Source organism: Ovis canadensis, chromosome 16, assembly GCF_042477335.2.
Source record: "Ovis canadensis isolate MfBH-ARS-UI-01 breed Bighorn chromosome 16, ARS-UI_OviCan_v2, whole genome shotgun sequence".
NCBI lineage: Eukaryota > Metazoa > Chordata > Mammalia > Artiodactyla > Bovidae > Ovis > Ovis canadensis.
Genome location: NC_091260.1, coordinates 32,550,086 through 32,573,502, shown reverse-complemented (window position 1 = coordinate 32,573,502; position 23,417 = coordinate 32,550,086). Strand labels below are relative to the sequence as shown.

General features: G+C 38.7%; 1 protein-coding gene across 4 annotated transcripts in view; it reads right to left on the bottom strand.

The window, feature by feature from the left end:
* PDE4D (phosphodiesterase 4D) overlaps window positions 1–23,417 on the bottom strand; it is a 1,583,646-nt gene that overhangs the window by 811,479 nt on the left and 748,750 nt on the right. The gene's annotated exons all lie outside the window — the stretch shown is intronic.

The following is a 23,417-nucleotide window of genomic DNA, read 5'->3' as shown; positions in this document are numbered from 1 at the left end:
TCCATTGTAGAAACAGAATTGGCTACCTCTATACAGGTGCCCATATTCTGTCATTATTTGTTCAATTTCCTGACATGTACAATTACCCTCCTGAATGCCCCCCCCCCCCAACGTTATATGGCATGCATGTTCCTTTTGGAAAATAGGATTAATTTTGTTTTGAGAATTATTTGCCACCTCCTTGAAATAGCTTGCAAGATTCTGCAGTGTTACAAAATCATGCTTGAAAATAACTGCCTTAGGAAGCACAAATTGTAAAGTTTTGACGATAACCAGGTGGAGGAGGTTTGGATAAATAGGCAATTCTCTTTATAATAATGCAGAAGGTCAGGGGAACTCTTCCAACAGGAGGACTACAGAGCTTGCTTTTTCCTTTTTTTTTCTTTCCAAACAAAATCTTTTCAAAAGTAGCTGCCAGAAACTTTTCTGAAAAACACAGTACTGTGACAACCAAATAAGGCCTTAGATTTTAACGAGTGGAAATTTGAAAGTGGGGCAAAATGTTTTGATAAAAGCACCCACGCCTAGAACAGCAGATTGCATCTCAACTTAATAAAAACTTTCCTAGATACCTTTCTGTGGATTTTCAAAATCTGTTTTTTCAGGTTTTTTGGAATCCTTGAAAACATTTGTTTAATTAATAATTCATAAGCAGCAACACAAATAAGAAATAAGATTTGTACAGGTTATGGGACAAAGACTTAAAAGTGCACCCTTGCCTAGGTAAAAACAAACAAGGCTGGATTTCTTACAATTCAAAGGAAGCAATGGCACAGCTAATTCAAAAGAATGGATAAATTAAAATGAGTTATACTCAGCTACGGAATGCATTGTATATTTCCCCCAACCACGTTTTAGTTAAGTAAATAGTGTATTAAAATGAGACTGCTTTTCATATTTTCATATTGTCTAAAGGATGTGGTCCGTGGAAATTATCTGATAGTGGGAGAGATTATGTTGTTCAACGGTTAAAAACATATGTATGGAACTCAAAGCATGTTTTGAACCCCAGCTATGATATTTACTAGCTGTGTACTTCACTTGTCCATGGCTTAGTTTCTCCTGTGTGAAATAGAATAAGAATAATAGCTATTGCATAAGAATACTGCAAAGATTTGATGTGTTAATACCCATGATACAACGTATATGAAGAGAGCCTGGTACAAAGTAAATACCCAGTAAATGAAACCTGTCACTCAATGATATTTACACTTAGTAGACAGCAACTTTGTGCCAGGGCCTTTCATTTGATTCTTGTAATAACTCTTAGGGTTTTATGTCATTAACACTATTTTACCAGAGAGAGCATAAGGAGGAAAAATAACTTACCCAAAGTCATTAGTTCAACAATGCACAACAGAGTTTTGTTTATGAAGTGCCAGGGTCTCTTATTTTAATTCTATATCAAATCACCCCAAAAGGAAAGCAAATTCAATGTTTAAAACTGATGATGGAAAATAGGAATCTGAGTGCCCTGAGCTCCTGGTTTAATTAACACTAAATTCTTTCCTTGGCTTTACTCAGGACATGCATGGTGACAACCTGAAACATGCCAAGTCATGAAATTCTTACAAAGGCATGTTATTCAAGTGAGGGCAGATCGAGGTGGAATTCCTCAGTGTTTCTTCATCTATGTGCCTGTCTAATGAAATGGTAGTTTTCTAATTTACAAAATAATATATTCTAAAATTATTTTATATTTTCATTTTAACATATATAATTTATATTTTCTATTTTTCTTGTGATTATTTTTATTTAGAATTTATTCTTATGATAAAATTATGTTATCCTTGTGAACATTGTAGAACAAGGCTTTCAAATCATTATCGTTGAACATCTATTAGGTACTGGGCTGGTTAGTGGAGATTAAATACAGGAAAGTATCTATTTGAAAATAGAAGATATATACAAACCTTGCAATAGAGAAAATAAATGATAAGTGTCAAACTAGTAATAAAAACAATCGGTGCCTCAAAGATTTAAAGGAGTAACTAAAATGTATTTAGACCAATGGTACCATAACTCAAAAAAGGAGCAGGACTTAAATTAGGCCTTGAAAGAAAGTGCATGTGGAAGAAGAATAACACGATATTTTTGGGAGTGAGTAGTCTAGGGGAGGTGAGAGATGTTGGATTTTTAGACTCCTGTGGAAAAGTGAGTAAAAATTATCTATTTTGGATGTAGCTAAATAATATATAGAGAGACTTAAATAAGATAAATTTGGTGGCATTATGTATTATAATTTGGAGAAGGGTGATTCTGAAGGCTGTTTATCTTCACAGTTCTGTTTCGATATAAATTTGTGTAGAAATAGAAAGAAGAGGCTGATCACATAAGAATTAGAAGGCTTTACTGCTTAAAGCAAATTGTGGTATAAAGTGGAACTATATGTAACTTTGTTCTGTATTTTCCAAGTCTCTTGTACATGTGTTATTATACTTTTGTAATTTAAAAAAGAAAGAGAAAAAATAATCATAATCAATTATATAGTTCATCTAATTAAGTGTAGTTCACCTAAATTAATCATCAAAAGGCTGTTAATGTAAAAAAAAGGCATCTAGGGCGTATTGAACAAAAAAAAATATAATTGCTTGATTTATATTAGAGCTACATTTTGCACAGACAATGTCTTTTTTCAAGCTCAATTCATTTTAATAGAAAGATTACATGGGCTTTGTTTCTAGATTAAATCTAGTCAATGGACTTACCCCCCCACCTCCAGATTAAAGCTAAATGTTAGGGATCTATCTATTGACAGAGTAAACTAACATTTAATTTGAAAAAAAAGTTACCTTTTTATAGGCACAACTTATACCAACCACATTTATACAGCATGTTCATTTTATTTCTGAGGAAAAAAAAAAACCCTGCAATACAGTTTAGGTAAGATTTTTTTCCTTTTCTCTTGATATAGTCACCTAAAAAAGCTTCCAATACTAGACAAGAATTCTTCTGGATTACTCTGCTAAAATGAAACACTAGAATGTTCTAAGTATTAGCCAAACTTCAATAAAGAAAATAGGTTCTGATGACCACTAAAATTTTAGCACAGTATCTGATATTTCTGGGTCTTCTTTCAATGGGAAGAATAGCTAGCCATTTTTGCCTTTAACTTGCAGACCAAAAAATCCCCTATTCTACTCTATCTATAGTGGATTATCCCCTAGCATACTGAATGAGCAATTCTCTGCTGCTGCTGCTGCTGCTGCTGCTGCTGCTGCTGCTGCTGCTGCTGCTGCTGCTAAGTCGCTTCAGTTGTGCCCGACTCTGTGCGACCCCATAGATGGCAGCCCACTAGGCTCCTCTGTCCCTGGGATTCTCCAGGCAAGAATCCTGGAGTGGGTTGCCATTTCCTTCTCCAGTGCATGAAAGTGAGAAATTAAAGTGAAGTTGCTCACTCGTGCCTGACTCTTAGTGACCCCATGGACTGCCGCCTACCAGGCTCCTCCATCCATGGGATTTTCCAGGCAAGAGTACTGGAGTGGGGTGCCACTGCCTTCTTTGGAGCAGTTCTCTAGATTTTGCAAAACCAAATGCCCTAAGTGCAAGCACTTTGCATCACTACTTAATTTGGTCATTGTCATCACTCTAATGAGGCAGACACTACTGCCTTCATTTTAAAGTTGAGAAAACTGAGGCACCAAAATTTGAAAACTTCCTTAAGGTCATACACACCCAGTAGATAATAGAGTTGGGATTTCAAAGCAGATAGTTCAAAAACAGGGCCCATGCGTTGCAATCACTGCAATAGACTGTGTTTTTAAAAAATGTCAAGTAAATTAATAAGATATTCTCAGCAAAATGAGTTCACACAATTTGATATGGGGAAAACTAATATGTACAAAATATTTGTCACAAGCTTTTGAAGTGAAAGTATATCCAAGTTTTTACAGTAAATGTATCCCCAATCAATGCCCATTAGTAATGGTATTTTGAGGCTCTGACAGGTATTTCTTCATAACCGAAGATCTCCAAACTCGCCAAAAATTATCCATTGTATCATAAACAAGAGACTTTCCAGAGCACAAATGAACTTGGGTAGACCTTCAGAGCCTTTTGCTGTTTTTGTCCACATAAAGACATGTTAGTGAACAAAATTCAACATGTTTCCCAAGCTCACAGGAATAGAATACAGTAGTGATCTAGTCAAATCTCAACACCAAGGAATAAATTTCCTCATCTCATTTTTCAGTCTCTGTATCCATCCCCCACTGGCCCCAGGAAAGGAGTTTTAAAGTCTTTCTCTAATTAGCATAATATAACTAGAAAGCCTCCCTCTGACCCTGACACATAACATCTGTTTCAGTCCTTCTGTTTTCTGGATATGGTTTTTAGGAGACAAAAGTTATTTCATGGAAAGTCCATGACACAGAGGTTTATAAGTGTAGCTGGAGACTTGTTTTTTTTTAAGTTTAACATATTTAGACAATGATCCTCATAACTAAGTTGTTTTTAGAGATGATACTTTTTTTTACCTAACTGTAAGAAGCCTTCTGAAACTTAGTCATTCATGTGGGATGCTTTACAAAAGATGTCACAGAAACTGGAGTTTTGGTCCCAGTTTTGTAATTAGCCAACTAAGTCACCTTGGCATAGTGGTAAGGAATCTGCCTGCCAATGCAGGAGACCTGGGTTCGATCCCTGGGTTGGTTGGGAAGATCCCCTGGAGTAGGCAATGGCAACCCACTCCAGTGTCCTTGCCTGGAAAATCCCGTGGGCAGAGAATCCTGGCAGGGTCCAGTCCACAGGGTCATAAGAGCTGGACCTGACTGAGCACACAGTTAGGTCACCTTGAACAAGTTCTTTCACTTTCACAGGAACTTAGCTCTCTAGTTAAGAGTCTTGTAATTTGACTAGGGTTTTAGAATGCTAAATAAAGAAAATTAGATGTTGTCTTCAACAGCAAGCTTTAGTTGCCACTGAAGAAAAACTGTTATCAAGTGCATCCTGAGGCACTATGGCCTCTTGCATTTGCATGGAGTGATGGGCATGTGTCACAGACGGTGCTTTTAAAGGAGAAATGGAAAAGATAAATTTAATATTTAAGATATTAAAGATGGAATATAAGAGTGTGCTGCATTAACCAGGTGTCTTACTAATGCTTTTATGGCCCCGAACCTTAAGAAAATTCCTTCCCTAACTAGGTAGAAAAATTTGTTCTGACATCTGAGTCACAGCTTGGGAGACAGAGTAGGAAAGCAATGCCTGTTAATTTAATATTTGGAATCAAAGCATTGTTTTAAAATAGTGAAACTACAGAGATAGATATATTCCCTGTTACATAACGCTGGACTTTCCAAAACTTCAGGGCTTATCGCAACTTTGGGGCAATAAGAGAAACGTGTGCACTCACATTTCACAAAGACTAGTTTTGGCCAATTTTAATGAGTGTTGCGTGGGGATAAAAAGCATTTTGTGATAAATATATATGTGTGTGTGTGGCTGAGTTGAATATAATTAAATAGGTTTCGAGTCTTCCGTACAATAAGATCTTTAATATGTCTTTTAATATGCTTTAATTATGCTAATGTGATATGCTTTTACAAAGTTTTTAATATACTAATGTGATTTATTAAAGCAGGCTTGCTTGGCTCTGAATCTATTGCATCTTCCAGCATGTCCAGAGATGGGTATTTCCAGAAACACTTAGCTGGACTTACTACAAACATCTTCTTGAGCAAGGCTGATAGATAATATGAAGCTTCCCGGGCTCCTGTTATGCTACTTTCTTTTCCTACTGAACTGCGGTCAAACAGAATGCTTTCAGGTGCTGCCCTAGTGGTGAAGGTGGCTTATTCGCTAAATCGTGTCCAACTCTTGCGATCCAATGGACTATATCCCTACAGGCTTCTCTGTCCATGGGATTTCCCAGGCAAGAATATTGGAATGGGTTACCGTTTCCTTCTCCAGGGGATTTTCCCAACCCAGGGACTGAACCTGCCTCTAACTGCATTGTAGGTGGTGTCCTGTATTTCAGGCGGATTCTTTACTGCTGAGTCACCAGGGAAGCCTGCTGCCCTGGTACAATCTTCTATTAGACTGAAGGTAATTGTTATGCTCCTGCCCTGATATTATACCCACCCTTCTCCTTAATTGGTGTATTTCCCCTTGTAAAAGGCACACTTTAGCAGAAGCTATGAGATAGCTATCAAATATCTTTAGAGGCTATGAGAGGCTATGAGCTAGCTGGATTGTGAGTCCAAATGACAACCCTATAAAGAGCGTGGTTGAAAGGCCGTCCACAGGCTAATGAGTTAGAGAAGCGTGGCTCTATATGGGACTGTCAATGAGAGGATGTGCAAAGGCAACTGAAAGCTACATGATTATTTTTCAAGCTTTAGTATATCTAAGAATCACCTGGAGACCATGCCAAATACAGATACTGATTCAGGAGGCCTGGGGTGTGGGGCTTGAGATTTTGGATTTCCAAAGTTCCAAGGTGCTGTCAATGCCAGTTCATGGATCACTCCATAAGTATCCAGCCACAAAAATAAGTAGAGATACTTGGCAATTTAAGTCTAGCAAATAAGGGCAATTAACTTGCACTTAGGTGGTGCTATTTTAAATTTATATTTAGCTATTTGTGTAGGGCTTAAATTTGTTGTTGATACTTTCATAAATAATGAATTTTAAGTAACTTTTATAAACTTTTTTTCAAATGAGCATATACATTCTAAAAGCAAATATTGCTATATTAGATCCACATTTTAAGACGAAGAAAAAAAGACTTGATAGAAGTTGAAAAAACAGATTATTTAACAAGTGTGGTAGAATTCTTTGCCTGTTTCTGTATTATTTATTGAAATTTAAAGAGTTACTTAAGACCAATAGACTCTTTCCAGGATATGATTTAATTAATCTGAAAGCATTTAATTGAACAAACGCTGTAACTAGTTTCTATGTGTATAATGAGGATGCTGATCTTTGTATATCTGGGGACACAAGACTCACTCTTTGCTGTGTTCAGAGAGAAACGGAATATTTCCTGCCATATCAGTAAACAAAGATGTCACAGTCATCAACAATTGCAGCCATCACAAGGGTGAACTGGTGAGCACTGAGGGACCTCAGGAGGGAAAGAATATCCACCATCTAGCAGCCATCTGACTGCAGCCACTCCCTAATGTGCTTGCCTGTGTGATTGCTCAGTTGTGTTTGATTCTTTATGACTCTTTGGAATCTAGCCCACCAGGCTCCTAAAAATGTCCATGAGATTTTTCAGGCAAGAATACTGGAGTGGGTTGCCATTTCCTCCTTCAGAGGATCTCCCCAACACAGGAATCCGACCCATGTCTCCTGCATTGCAGGTAGATTCTTTACCTCCTGAGCCATCCACTGAGGGAACCACTTCCTATGGTGATCCCTGAAGAAGGAAGCTCAGTCAGTCAGTTCAGTTGCTCAGTCATGTCTGACTCTTTGCGACCCCATGGACAGCAGTATGCCAAGCTTCCCTGCTCATCACCATCTCATCCTCTGTCACCCCCTTCCTCTCCTGCCCTCAGTCTTTCCCAGGATCAGGGTCTTTTCCAATGAGTCAGTTCTTTGCATCAGGTGGCCAAAGTACAGGCTTTCAACTTCAGTATCTGTCCTTCAGATGAATATTCAGGACTGATTTCCATTAGGATTGACTGGTTTGATATCCTTGCTGTCCAGGGGACTCTCAAGAGTCTTCTTCAACACCACAGTTCAAAAGCATCCATTGTTTGGCGTACAGCTTAGGAAAGCTGTATGGTCCAACTCTCACATCTATACATGACTACTGGGAAAACCATACCTTTGACTAGACAGACCTCTGTTGGTAATGTCTCTATTTTTTAATATGCTCTTTAGGTTTGTCATTGCTTTTCTTTCAAAGAGCAAGCATCTTTTAACTTCATGGCTGCAGTCACCATCTGCAGTGATTTTGAAGTGCCCCCCCCCCCAAATAAAGTCTGTCACTGTTTCCATTGTTTCCCCATCTATTCACCATGAAGTGACGGGACTGGATGCCATGATCTTTCATGATGATTTTTCATATGTTGAGTTTTAAGCCAGCTTTTTCACTTTATTAAGAGGCTTTTTAGCTCCTTTCTGTTTTTTTGCCATAAGGGTGGTGTCATCTGCATATCTCAGGTTATTGATATTTCTCCCAGCAATCTTAAGTCCAGTTTGTGCTTCATCCAGTTGGGCATTTTTCATGATGTACTCTGCATAAAAGTTAGATAAGCAAGGTGACGATATACAGCCTTGACGTACTCCTCTCCCAGTTGGTATCCCCATCTCTTCAAGAATTTTCCACAGGTTGTTGTGATCCACATAGTCAAAGGCTTTAGTGTAGTCAATGAAGCAGAAGTAGATATTTTTCTGGAATTCTCTTGCTTTTTCTATGATCCAACAGATGTTGGCAATTTGATCTCTGGTTCCTCTGCTTTTTCTAAAACCAGCTTGAACATGGATGTTCTCGATACATGCACTATTAAAACCTAACTTGGAAAATTTTGAGCATTGCTTTGGCCTTGCCTTTCTTTGGGATTGGAATGAAAACTGACCTTTTCCAGTCCTATGGCTACTGCTGAGTTTTCCAAAGCTCAGGATGTGAAAACAAGATATTGGCCTCCCATAGGTGATGTATCAAAGGAATGATTTCAGTGAGCCCAGACTGTTGCGTCTTCCCATACAAAAATAAGCACTAAATTCCCTAACTTGGGTTATCTGGTTTTCTTTAATTAACCATATTCTTTTGAGTTCAGACTACCTGAACTTTGTTGTAAAACTTCTGTGTAACCTGGTTCCTCCTCTCACCTCCTTGGAACAGTTCTCTCAGGGTCACTTGAGATGCTGTCTCCTGGGTTTGAAGTCCTAGACATTCCCACCAAATAAAACATAAATAACTCTCAACTTTTATGAAGTGAATTTTTTTTTTAGGTCAACAAGAGTTAGCTGGGATTTCTCAGTGTCATTTTCTGTATATGGAGCATTGTCAAGAACACTCGTCATCAAGAGTCACTACCATGCTATTGACCTATTATCTGAAGAATTATCATTGAAGTTATTCTGACTTTGAAGTGCTCAAATGATTGCTTAATTATATTCACAAAATCTGCTTTTTTTCCAAAATAATTATTTCTCGGCCCTAATAAAGTAAGTATTACATGACTATAAAAGCCTACCATCTAGCTGATCTAATAACCACCATTTATGTTATGAAATTATACAAGCACTACATAAAGCCAACTAGTAATTACTTAACCCATTACAAAGGAAAAATAATGAATGACAAAGAAATACTCTTTTGAACCCATGGTGAATACACTTCAGTTAAGCAGCAGTTGCCTTGAAAGCCTTACATTTGTTGATTGAAAAAAATGCACAACCTAAAAACTGAGAATTATATTTTATTTGGCAGACAAACTGAGGACTTCAGCCTGGGAGACAGCCTCTCAGATGGCTCTGATGGACTACTCCAAAGAGACAAGGGAGGAGCCAGGATATATGAGTTTTTGAAAAACAAAAGCAAAAACAGAAAATTCAGGTAGTTGGAACAGCAAAAGATTATGGTTAATTAAAGAAAAATCAGACATCTCAATTAAATGAATTTAGCACTTTTCTATGTATGGGAAGATGCAAGAGTCTTGGCTCATTGGAATCATTCCTCTGATATGAACTTTAACTAACTAGGGCCAGTACCCTGTTTTCTTCATCTGAACCCCAACAGGGTGTACCATGGGATGGCTGTGGTGCCTGATGGTCTGATGGCCACAACATCCTTTGTTTTATTGATATGGCAGGCAACATTTTTCTTTTACATACTTAAATGCCTAGAGTATGGTAAGTGCTCAGCAGACATTTGTTAGAGGTAGGAAAAATGATGTGTGTGCAGTTTGTTTTACTATTTTTTGTGTGCTTTTAAACACTTAACTGGCTAAAAGGACAGTGTGCCCAAATCAATTTACACTTATCCACAAGGTAAAAGTTTGAAAAGTTTTAGAAATCCTATTGCTAGGCATACTTTTAAGTTCACAAATATGTTGTTATAAACTGTGCTGTGCTGTACGTAGTCCCTCAGTCGTGTCTGACTCTGTGTGATCCCATGGACTGCAGCCCACCAGGCTCCTCTGTCCATGGGGATTCTCCAGGCAAGAATACTGGAGTGGGTTGCCACACTCTCCTCTAGGGGATCTTCCCAACCCAGAGATCGAACCCAGGTCTCCCGCATTGCAGGCGGATTCTTTACCATCTGAGCCACCAGGGAAGCCCGTATTATAAATTATACAGGTCATATATAATCTATTTGTAAAATTTGAAAAGGTCACCCAGAAATCAAAATACTTTTAAACCACCATCCCCAAATTAATGGCCCCTCACAAGTAGCCCTATTATCAGCTGTGTTTGTTTCTAGACCTCTGCTGTTCATTACAGTAGTCGCTAGCCAAATGTGGCTATTCAGTTCTTGAAAACGTAAGTAATGCAACTGAGAAGCTGAATTTTTATTTATATTTCTTTACATTTGAATAGCTATTTACATTTAAATAGCTTTCTGTGGCTAGTGGCTACTATACTGTGCAGCAAAATTCTAGACCTTTATGTGATTCATTAATAATTATGTGCCTATAGAAACATATATTGGGTTTCCCTTGTAGCTCAGCGGTAAAGAATCTGCGTGCAATGCAGGAGACCCGGGTTTCATCCCTGGGTCTGGAAGATCCCCTGGAGGAGGGCATGGCAACCCACTCTAGTACTGTTGCCTAGAGAATCCCATGGACACAGGAGCCTGACAGGCTGCAGTCCTCGGGGTTGCACAGAGTCAGAGATGACTGAAGCAACTAAGCAGCAGCAGCAGAAACCTATATGACTGTTTTCTGAGGATTTTTGAAAGCACAGTCTCAGTGACTACTCTGATTATCCAACAACTTGCTTTTTCCATTCAAAAAAGATCTCCTTTGTGATTTTTAGCTGATGCACAGTATTCCATAGTATGGCTGCTTCTCAGTTCAACTAGCCATTTCCCTACTGATGGGCATTCAGGTGTCCAGTTGCTCACTCTGACACATAAAAACAACCTTGCAAACTCCTTATTGGGCACACATTCCAAGACATTTTAAAAAATAACAGACACATGGAAGTAGCCTTGTTAAAGGCAAGAGATAAGCATTTTTCATTTTAATAGAATCTGCCAAATTGTTCTTCAAAGTGGCTGATTCAATTTACATTCCCTCCAACAGGGTTTGAATTCCCAGCACATTGTCCTCAAACAGCCTGATGCTACCATCAATTTCCCCACACTAGCTACCAAAGCCTTTCCCCCCCCTCAAGAATATCTTCTTGAGAAAAAAATTAAGAAGGCGTCTCTGGCTACCATTAAAATGAACAGAAGTAGGAAGATATATTTCACTTTGCCTCCAAGTCAATGCTCAATTTTAACTTTTTAACAATTTTAGTTGACCAAGCATTTCCCAGGAGTGTCTCTAATATGACAATATCTACACATTATAGAAAGTTTTATTCCAAAGGAAAAAGCATTAACTTTCTATTTTAGTAATGTTCTGGCACTACTCAGTAAAATATATTTTAAATTGCTTTTCCTATAATAGAGATAGATTGTACAGAGCATTTATCTTTCTTGCCTAGCTCTTCTTTAATATATCAGTGTAGAATTTTTCAGTGCCTGTCTGGAACTCTATTACTGTTTTGTGGGACTGTTTCCTTGGGCAAAATTAATGGTCTAGATAAGGATTGAATTTGTAAACTCACTGGATCCTAGTCTGGTAGTCTGGGTTGCTCCAGCATTTTTAGATAAATAATTGTTTGTGGCTATAAAGAAAGCTGAGTGCTGAAGAATTGATTCTTTTGAACTGTGGTGTTGGAGAAGACTCTTGAGAGTCCCTTGGACTGCAAGGAGATCCAACCAGTCCATCCTAAAGGAGATCAGTCCTGGGTATTCATTGGAAGGACTGATGTTGAAGCTGAAACTGCAATACTTTGGCCACTTGATGCGAGGAGCTGACTCACTTGAAAAGACCCTGATGCTGGGAAAGATTGAGGGCAGGAGGAGAAAGGGACAACAGAGGATGAGATTGTTGGATGGCATCACCGACTCAATAGACATGGGTTTGGGTGGACTCCTGGAGTTAGTGATGGACAGGGAGGCCTGGCGTGCTGTGGTTCATGGAGTCGCAAAGAGTCAGACATGACTGGACGACTGAACTGAACTGAACTGTGTGTGGCTGAAAGAGCACGTGACCAGGAGTCTCATCCTGACTCTTTAACTACGGGCTCTAGGGCCTGAGGCAAGCCCTGCACTCTCTAGGTCTCAGTGTCCTTATCTAAAAATGATCATGATGGAATAGATGATTGTAGAACTCCCCTTGGTAAAATCCACTGTTCCTTAGAAGAGATCTCTCAATAATATAAATACTAGCTATAAAGATTTGGGTAGTAGTTGAACTAAGAGAAAGAAGCCATCAAGAATAGTTTTATGTAAAAACAGTTCACACTCATTAATATGTGAAGTCAAAAACATATGCTCTACATGAGCATACACTGTTTATGCATTTCTACTTGCTGGGATGTTGAACCCAATGCCATTCTACCCATCCTTCAATAACCTGCTTGGGGAAGATTTAGAAATCACAGAGAGAGGCAGAGGTACTAAAAACTTGAAGAAGTGTTTAGAGCCTTACAGTCAAAGATGGAACAGACAAGGGTTTCCAAAAATTAGAGACTGGTAACTCTCGTGCTAATTCCTGGCAAATTCTTGAATAAATTATTTAAGCAATTAGTCATGAACCTTCTGTGATGCACATAATGACATACCACAGTCAAATTATTATTTAGAATTCTTAAAGAATTGGACAGCTGTTCCCAAAAGCTGTCGATTAATAGAGTCCACATCATCCCTTGGAGCAGTCACTGCTGTTTATGCAGAGTTATAAGCATCTTAAGATACAAACTTGATCTGATAAGATATTTATTGTCTGACTCTTACACACAGCTGGAAGGACAGCTAAAATGGTAGGTTAGTAGTTTCCCAAGGGCTTCCCTGGTGGCTCAGAGTTAAAGAATCCACCTGGCAATGTAGGAGATGCAGGTTCGATACCTGGGTTGGGAGGAACTCCTGGAGAAGCAAATGGCAGCCCACTCCAGTATTCTTGCCTGGAAAATCCCATGGACAGAGGAGCCTGGTGGGGAGATTCAGATATGACTGAGCAACTAAACAACAATGAGTCAACTCTTCGCATCAGGTGGCCAAAGTACTGGAGTTTCAGCTTTAGCATCATTCCTTCCAAAGAACACCCAGGACTGATCTCCTTCAGAATGGACCGGTTGGATCTCCTTGCAGTCCAAGGGATTCTCAAGAGTCTTCTCCAACACCACAGTTCAAAAGCATCAATTCTTCGGCGCTCAGCCTTCTTCACAGTCCAACTCTCACATCCATACCTGACCACAGGAAAAACCATAGCCTTGACTAGATGGACCTTAGTCGGCAAAGTAGTATCTCTGATTTTGAATATGCTATCTCAATTGGTCATAACTCTCCTTCCAAGGAGTAAGCATCTTTTAATTTCATGGCTGCAATCACCATCTGCAGTGATTTTGGAGCCCCCAAAAATAGTCTGTTTCCACTGTTTCCCCCTCTATTTCTCATGAAATGATGGGACCAGATGCCATGATCTTCGTTTTCTGAATGTTGAGCTTTAAGCCAACTGTTTCACTCTCCTCTTTCACTTTCATCAAGAGGCTCTTTAGTTCCTCTTCACTTTCTGCCATAAGGGTGGTGTCATCTGCATATCTGAGGTTACTGATATTTCTCCCAGAAATCTTGATTCCAGCTTGTGCTTCTTCCAGCCCAGCATTTCTCATGATGTGCTCTGCATATAAGTTAAATAAGCAGGGTGACAATATACAGCCTTGACATACTCCTTTTCCTATTTGGAACCAGTCTGTTGTTCCATGTCCAGTTCTAACTATTGCTTCCTGACCTGCATAGAGATTTCTCAAGAGGCAGGTTAGGTGGTCTGGTATTCCCATCTCTTTCAGAATTTTCCACAGTTTATTGTGATCCACAGAGCCAAAGGCTTTGGCATAGTCAATAAGCAGAAGTAGATGTTTTTCTGGAACTTTCTTGCTTTTTCCATGATCCAGCGGAGGTTGGCAATTTGATCTCTTATTCCTCTGCTTTTCTAAAACCAGTTTGAACATCTGGAAGTTCATGGTTCACGTATTGCTGAAGCCTGGCTTGGAGAATTTTGAGCATTACTTTACTAGCTTGTGAGATGAGTGCAATTGTGCAGTAGTTTGAACATTCTTTTGCATTGCCTTTCTTTGGGATTGGAATGAAAACTGACTTTTTCCAGTCCTGTGGCCACTGCTGTGTTTTCCAAATTTGCTTGCATATTGAATACAGCACTTTCACAGCATCATCTTTCAGGATTTGAAATAGCTCTACTGGAATTCCATCACCTCCACTAGCTTTCTTCGTAGTGATGCTTTCTAAGGCCCACTTGACTTCACATTCCAGGATGTCTGGCTCTAGGTGAGTGATCACACCATTGTGATTATCTTAGTTGTGAAGATCTTTTGGGGGGTATTATAAATAAAGCTGGTATAAACATTCTTGCTCATCTATTTTATCAGACATTAGCGCTCATTTTGTTGGAGAGATGCCCAGTCGGGGACGATGTAGCATAGGTGCATGCATGTTTACTTTTGGTAGATACTACAGAACAGTTCTCCAAAGTGATCTTTTCAGCTCCGACCAGCAGTGTGTGAGTCCTAATGCTCTATATTCTTGTCCACATTAGATATTTCCGGTAATTTCAATTTTAGCCATTCTGGTAAAAGTGTAGTAGTATCATATTGAGGTTTTAATTACATTTCACTAGTGAACAGTGGTGACAGTTATTTTTCATAGGGGTTTTGGCAATTAAATTGTAAATATTTAGCAACTAGTTTTCTGTGAAAAATTATACATAGAGAGTTATTAAAAAACTTCTCCATATAAAGTTTGTATTATAAAAAGTGCACAGAAGTCTTTAAATTGTTAATTCCATAAAGCCATTTGACTCTCACAGAATGCATGTATTGATGTTAGTTAAGCTCTTGTATATGTAATCAAACTAAGGTTTGGCTGCAGAAGAAATGTATTAATAGTTCCTACATGATTGTTGGTTGATATTTTGGTTTATATTAACAAGACAAAAGTGAAGTAACAAAAATGTATGTTCAGAATTCCACTCATTTGTCAATGACTAGGGCAATTTCTTTGCTGTATCAGATATCACTTTAAACATTCTAGAGGAATGTTTGCTTAATTTTTTATATGTTCTTTACAATGTAATATCTACAGACACTCAACTTTAACCTGCCTTGTTAACATTTTCTCCAGTACTCTTTAAGTAGGAGTACTCTTTAAGTACGCTTTAAGTCTCTTTAAACAAGAGATGAAACAATCTGTAATTTGTACCATTTACTTATTTCCATGATATAAATACCTTCAGTGCAGCCAATTTCAAGCTACCAACATGTCATCACTGAACATGGAATTGGGAAGAAAAGCTTCTTTACAGTGGCTCATGACTCTATAGTGTTTCTATCATATACAACAGACAAGTAGATAATAACAACATGTAGTAAAATATTAGAAAGTGATGACTTTTGAACATATCTTTGCAGAACATTTGGTCCTGTCTAAAACATTAACAAGACATTTGTTCCACAGCAAAAGGTCTTGGATATTTGATTCTGTTCAAAACATTCATAAGAAATTTCATCCATAAAATGTCTGGTCCATAAGATAAGTGGTCCTCACAAGAAGTCCTTGATATTGGCAGAAGCATCTTATCCTATCTCAGAAGTCAATGCAACATTAGGTTCCATGCCAAAAAGTCCCTGATATTTGGTCCTGTCCAAAACCACTTGGCATGGACCAAGAACACTCACAGACACTTTGGATAGCTGTAGCATCCTCTCCACCGAAGTGCTGTAACTTATGCATTCACTTAAGAAATAGTGAATTACAAGCAATTTTATTCTAGTGATCCTTGAGAATTTTGTGACAGTGTATTTAGAGACATGTGGTATTAAAATCAGGGATAAAAGACAGTGAAACTTAAACCCAATTTGTGAGATAGAATGTGATGACCCAGCATCCCCTTTTCCCTCTGTGGGTTTATATTTGCCACCTTAACTTCATGCAAGGCTTCTGATACTTTGGGACTTTCACTACTCATTTTTTTTTCCTTCCTTCACCAATTGTCCCTTGATTCATGGCCGCTTCCAAACTATGTGCCCCTAGATGATAGTACAAATGAGCTAATGCATTACACCATCCAAAGCAATGTGATTCATGTTAGCCAGGAGCTTTTGGAAAAAAATATGTCCAAACCTCTTGGAGAAACTATAACATGAACCTTACACACCAGGATAGAACTCATTCTCCTGTCTCTCAATCTAGAGAACAGTGGTTCTCAGCCTTAGTGGCATATGAGGATCCCCTAGAGAGTTTTTTTTTTTAACTTCAATGTATAGGTCATGCCCTAAACTGAATATGTGAGTATCTCTGGGAGTGGGACCTAGTATCAGCAATTTGTAAAGCTCCTCAGGTGACTCCAATGTACAGCCAAGTTTGAGAGTAACCCCAGGCTGAGGAACTAAAGAGCCTCTTGATAAAGGTAAAAGAGGAGAATGAAAAAGTTTGCTTAAAACAACAATCAAAAAACCAAGATCATGGTACCCAGTCCATCACTTCATGGCAAAGAGATGGGGAAGAAATGGAAACAGTGACAGACTTTATTTTCTTGGACTTCAAAGTCACTGCAGACAGTGACTTCAGCCATGAAATTAAAAGATGCTTGCTCCTTGGAAGAAAAACAATGACAAAGCTAGGCAGTGTATTAAAAAGCAGAGACATCACATTGCCAACAAAGGTCCATATAATCAAAGCTATGGTTTTTCTAGTAGTCATGTATGGATGTGAGAGCTGGACCATGAAGAAGGCTGAGTGCCGAAGAATTGATGCTTTTGAACTATGGTGCTCAAGAAGACCCTTGAGAGTCCCTTGGATAGCAGGGAGATCAAACTACTCAATCCTAAAGGAAATAAACCCTGAATATTCATTGGCAGGACTGATGCTGAGGCTCCAATACTTTTGCCACCTGATGCGAAGAGCCAACTCATTGGAAAAGACACTGATACTGGGAAAGATTGAAGGCATAAGGAGAGGGGGGTGACAGAGGATGAGATGGTTGGATGGCATCACTGACTCAACGGACATGAGTTTGAACAAACTGTGGAAGATGGTGAGGGATAGGGAAGCCTGGCATGCTGTAGTTTGTGGGGTTGCAAAGAGTCTGACATGACTACGCAACTGAACAACAACAGCCGGGTTGAGAAATACTGGTATTAATAAAAAACAGCACCTGCATGTATAAATTAAGGCCATTTCTTCTAATCCATCCTAAGTTAAAGTAAACCTCTGCTTTCTACCTCTGTGAAGAAGTACTGTCTGTTAACCAAAGATATGTTGGAACATCCTTTTTACCCCTGGCTATGTAATCTTAGCTCTCTTCCCATGTCTTTTCTCTCTTAAGTCTTCTTTGGTTAGACTCTTACACCTATCTTCAATTCATTTGTATGTCATATGAAAGGAAATACATCAGTTTCTGACTACATTGGAGCAGGATGCAAGTCATTTGTATTTATTTACAAAGCATAATTTGATATGTGGCTGCATTTAATTGATGCTGGAACAATTTTAAAAGTAACATTCTATGAGTCAAAAAATGCCAGGCAACTTGCTGGAGTTCACAAATTGCTGACCCAGGATTTGAACAGAACTTATCTACAGGAGAGATAAGTGACAGAAAGTCAAGGAAGAATTTCTTCCCTTAACTCACAACTGTCCAGGTGAACAAAGAAGTACATTCCGTGATTCCAAGAAACAACTTCCAAAAAAAGAAAAAAAAAAAGAAGACTGTTCTTTTTAACATTTATAGCTGTAAATCAAAGTCTTGGGGCATTCTTGGATGAAGAACCAAAGATCAAAGTGAAACCCAAATGAGATTTTAAATGGACAAAAGGAGACTCAAAATCTCCTCAGTTCTTTTTGACTGAAAGAATAAGATAAACAGTAAATAGTAAAATCTTTCAGGCCCAAACAAAGCTATAATGAAGGGCATAGCATGGAACAGGTTGAAATATACAATTGAAAAATCTGTAGGTAGTACACCAGGGGTCACCTTTTTTATTTGTTAAGCTAATTAACTTTAATGTTTCAATACATTATTTTTTTAGTACCATGTTAATGTCTGAAACTAAGCCCACTTTAAAACAGATGGAACTTTTTGGAAAGTTTTTTGAACTACAAAGACATTCTGGTCTCAAACACCAGTATAATATTACAGTTTGCAATACTATGTACAAATAAATTAGCTTCCAACTTAATTCTATTAATTAATTTTTGGCTGTGCTGTGTCTTCTTTGCTAAGCACAGGATTTTTCTAGTTGCCTGGAGTGGGGGCTGCTTTCTAATTGTGCTGAGTAGGCTCCTCATTGGGGTGGCTTCTCTTGTTGGGGAGCATAGGCTCTAGGGCTTCTGCAATTACAGCACTCAGGCTCAGCAGTTGTGGCACACGGGCTTAGTTGCTCTGCGGCATGTGGAATCTTCCTGGACCAGGGATCAAACCTGTGTCCCCTGCATTGGAAGATGAAGCCAGGGAAATTCCCTGGTGGTTGTTTCAAGAGCCATGCTTCAGCAGAAATAGTCCTGAGAAGCCATGAAGGAAAAGATGCCAACATAACTAAACTTTACATGGGTTTTCTTTTTTAAATTTTGATATGGACCTTCCTATGAAGCTTTTCTTAATTAAATAATTATCATAATTATCATGTACTTGACAAAGGCTAGCAACATGTTTTTGCAGTTTTTGAAGAGTTGACTCATTGGAAAAGACTCTGATGCTGGGAGGGATTGGGGGCAGGAGGAGAAGGGGACAACAGAGGATGTGATGGCTGGATGGCATCACTGACTCAATGGATGTGAGTCTGAGTGAACTCCGGGAGTTGGTGATGGACAGGGAGGCCTGGGGGGCTGTGATTCATGGGGTCGCAAAGAGTTGGACACGACTGAGCGACTGAACTGAACTCTAACATTCTGCTCTGAAAACAATGTGGTTTACTTGTGATGCAACTCCTGCATTTGTTGCCAATGACAACGGTTGTTTTCTTGATTAGGTTTCATGTGGTTGGTCAGGTTATATCATGAGAATTGTATTAAGGAGAAGAGTTATGGGTTTATTGAGTGCCAGCTCTATGCAGTGAGAATGGCAGGGTGCAGGGGTGGGAACCAGCAGTGTTTCTTTTGGCAAGAGATCAGAAATGCAGATTTCCTGGGCACTCCACATGAGCTGTGCAACATCAGCTGGTTTCCCTCTCCCCTACCCTAGAATCTCTTTTCTAGCCTCTAGAAAAGTGCCTACATGGGTTCAGAGAGCATCATCGATCAATTCCGCAGCACTCCACATTTCTGTGGCTTCAAGAAACCCTGAACTGCAATCACCCTCTTCTCCCAGGGTGTGTCACTGAGAATGATAGAAATCAACTGAAATTTTCAACAGATTCTGGACTGGGATTCTGAAAGATAAGGTGGCTAATGAATTATAATAAATTCAGACTACAGTCCAATCACTGCCAGCTCTTCTCCTCCCACTGTGGGTTAACAAGTGTTTCCAAAGCCACAGGGGATTGAGAACTCTAAGGCAGCTAATTAACAGTGCTGATCCCCATCACATAAAGCACGTGGGTTCCAGGCAACGGTAAAACCTCAGCTTCCCCTGGCTAGCAGAATGATGATGGATCCCTTGGGTTGTATTTGGACATTCTGCTCCCTGCCTGTGGCAGAAAATAATCTTCTCCGTAGAGACTTTAGGCCAGGATGGTACTCTGGGGCGGGGCAGGAAACTGCATTGCTGTGACTATGAAAAGGTAAATGAAAATGTCCTCATGTTGAGACTCTGACTCACAACTGGCCTGTTAATGGACAAAGCAGGCCTGAAGCATTCTCTTGACACACTGTCCAATCAAATGAAATATAGGATTGGTGAGATGTTGAGTTTCATAGCTTTGGATCGATTATCTTCCAAAACTCAGGTAGCAGAGGTTCCAATACCCTTTTTTAAGTTTTTCTCTTTTCTATCTATTTAAAGGTTTCATCAAGAGACATCTAGGGCCAGTCTAATACTGCTCACATGCAAATAAACAAAGAAATACCAAAATACTTAACCATTTTCCGAAGACCTTGGACACGTCGAGATGAACCTGTTTTATTTCACACAGATGAATCTCATAAGTTAGGTGCTTTACTAATAAAATTGTCTGTCACACGGAGAAATAAAAGCCTTATCTCTCCCCTCCAGCCTATAATGCATCCTCCATAATGTTATCAAAAATGTCTTTCTGAGACATGTCATTTCCTTACTTGAATAACCTTGATTTTTTTCCCCTGTTTTATCATAGATAATCTATACATTTCTTATGCTTCTTATACCCAGGTTCTTACTATCAGACTAACATCTTTGAAACTTCATCTTTGGTTACCAGTAAGGGTATTATATACTCCAATACTATAGTAACAGAAATTCAGTACCCAACATGCCATGTCCTTTCAAGTCTGTTACTCAACCCACATACTCAACACACTGAAATCTTTGTTCCTTTTAAATGCGTGGCTTAAGTGCTGCTTGCTTTGGGAATCCACCGTTTCCCTACCAGAGAGTTGACTCATGCCTCTTTCACTTTTATTCAGTCCTCTATTACCCATATCACAAGGATAAGGTCTGGGGTTTACTTTTTTACAACAAATATTTGTTTTGTCCTTAGGATATACCAGGAGGGTAAAAAATGACTTGTTAAAATTAGGTCCTTGAAGTAGACCATATCTGCAGGTTCTTTTAATTCTCTAATTCATTTTATATGATATATTTTTAATGAGAAGGGCTTGAAGTGATTACTAGGAAATATGTCAGTTAGTGGCTGATATTACTATTTAGTGACATTTGAAGTTACAAGCACGATTTTTATTTACTCCTTGTATATTTATGTTTCTCTTTTATACAGAGATTCTCACTTAAAAAGCTATGGAAGCTCTTCAGACTAACACATAAAGTCTGGATCCCTAAGCAACTAAAATTTGGTGTGATGGTAAAAATGTTAGAGATTCATCTTAAAAATGCATATCTAAAAGCCAAAAGTTAGAAATGATGCTAATATATCAAATAACCTAATTAAGGTATCAAATTATCTGGAAATTACTAAACAATAAGCTGAATTAAGAGTATAAAAGAGTAAGATAAAGCACAATATTTGCTTAAATAGTAAGCTACACACATAAAATACCCAATAGTCTAAGCAATTGAAAAATGGGCAAATATATTCTAGCATGGTATATCCGTAAGATGGAGATTATGGAGGAATTCAAAATGGTGGATTTGAAGAATGTTTAATGATCTTATAAAAATGTTCATGGTACAAATAAAGGATGTGCTTTGAAAGACCTAATCAAAGATTATTTTCAAGGGGGTTAGTGGTTTCTTTGGAGAAAGCTCCTTGTAGAATGGAAGGCACTGGGCACTGGGAGCTTAGTCCAATAACAAACCTCAGCTCTCAGATAGGAGAACCATTTGGATGGGAACATGGCGCCTGCTGCTTAAATGTATTCCTAGCGACAAATCTTTGGACCTTGGGGAGAGCAGAGAGCCGGAAGGTAAAAGATATTTCATGTAATTCTGTGCAGTATCAGGAATGAAGGGAGTAAATTTAATATCAGTGGAGCAGCTGTAGAGACACAGCCTTGTGGTGTCCACCTGATTTCCTGGGGAGCAGCCAGACCTACTGAGCCTTGGGGATGAAGAGAATTGCCCAGACTGGTAGGGGAGAGGTGATTCCAACAAAGTGGGACTTGTTCTTTTGAGACACCTTAGGGATACTCTGAAATAATAAGATGGGTTGCATAAAGAACTACTTTAGCAAATGTGTGGAAAGCTAATGAAGTTAAAAATCTTATAGCTAACATAACCTCATTCATAGCCATAGGCTGGTAAGATCTGGAAACATTTAAGGCAAAGATTCCTTTTTTTTAAAAACAAAAAGTATTATATAGGTATTGGAGAAAAAGATTTAGAAGGTTCATTTGTCATAAGCGCATTATAAATAATGGTGTGGGTTGTATAAAAAGAAATAAAGTAAAATTTAAAAAGCAACAAAACAAAAAATTCAAAAGAAACTTTGGCTTTCACAGTCAAAAGTCTCTCACAAGGAGACAATCACTTCACTGTTCTCCCAGCTTGGTTAGGGTTTGCCTGAAGTAGATAACCACAGTTTTCATTGGAACAGGGATGTTGGTGATTCTAGAAATATTTCATGAGAGGATAGATTCCAAAACCAGAATGGCAAGCCTAAAAAAGATGCTTAGAGAGGGCATGCCAGTTGTTCCCCAAAGTGAAAACAATTTCAAGGAAAAAAAATTAGCAGAAATTTCTTACTCAGAATTGAGAGCGAAAGGTGGGCAGTACAGAGAGGCAGACAAACAGATCCTTATAAAGACAGGTTTCTAAATGACCGGAGCTGCCTTGTGACACATCAGGCTGCCTTGAAAGGCAATACGTGTTAGATCATTCTACATTCCCAGGAAGAGCTATCAGGTCTGTGATCAAGGCAGTCTCTGTGCTGGACCAACGATTAGGCTAAAGGATGTCTATGTTCCTTCCAGTTCTAAGATTCAAAATTCTCTGGGTTTTGTCGGCTGAAAACAGCATTACTTAGAATTATTGTAATTTTCTAATCTTCCCTGAAGTCCTACAGTTTATTTAATTAGTCATTATCTTTTAAGCTTTATAAGATATAAATCTATTCCTGATGGGAGCATGAAATATGACACGAGTGGATAGAAGTAATATTTTAATCTAAGGTAAAGTTGATATCCTTGATTTAGTTCTGTAATATTCTGCAGTCCAGAATTTGTAGCCAGTGGCTGCATCTTGTCCTGCTCATACAGGATTCTGAAATACAGTAGTTTGAGGTCAGTACCCTTATAGAAGTAGCAACAGATCCAGATAACATTTCACAGAGAATCAGAGTTATGTTGCTCTGAGCTTAGAGTATACGGAGCTGCAGCTCCGACATCATTCTGTGCTTTATGAGCTAACGTATTTATTCCATCCAGTATGACCACTGGAAATTAAAAAGCAGGAAGAGTTCTTTATATATATATTTTTTCAGTCGATGGGAGTGCCATTGTACGGGGGGTGGTGGTTGGGAGGGAGGAACTGACTCATTTCTGTCTCCTTGAAGCCAGGGCTTTGATGAGGCACACTGGACCTCGTGGCATCTTCATGCCAACTAGACAGGTACGAGGTCTCTATTCTGTAGATGAGAAAGCTGAGGCT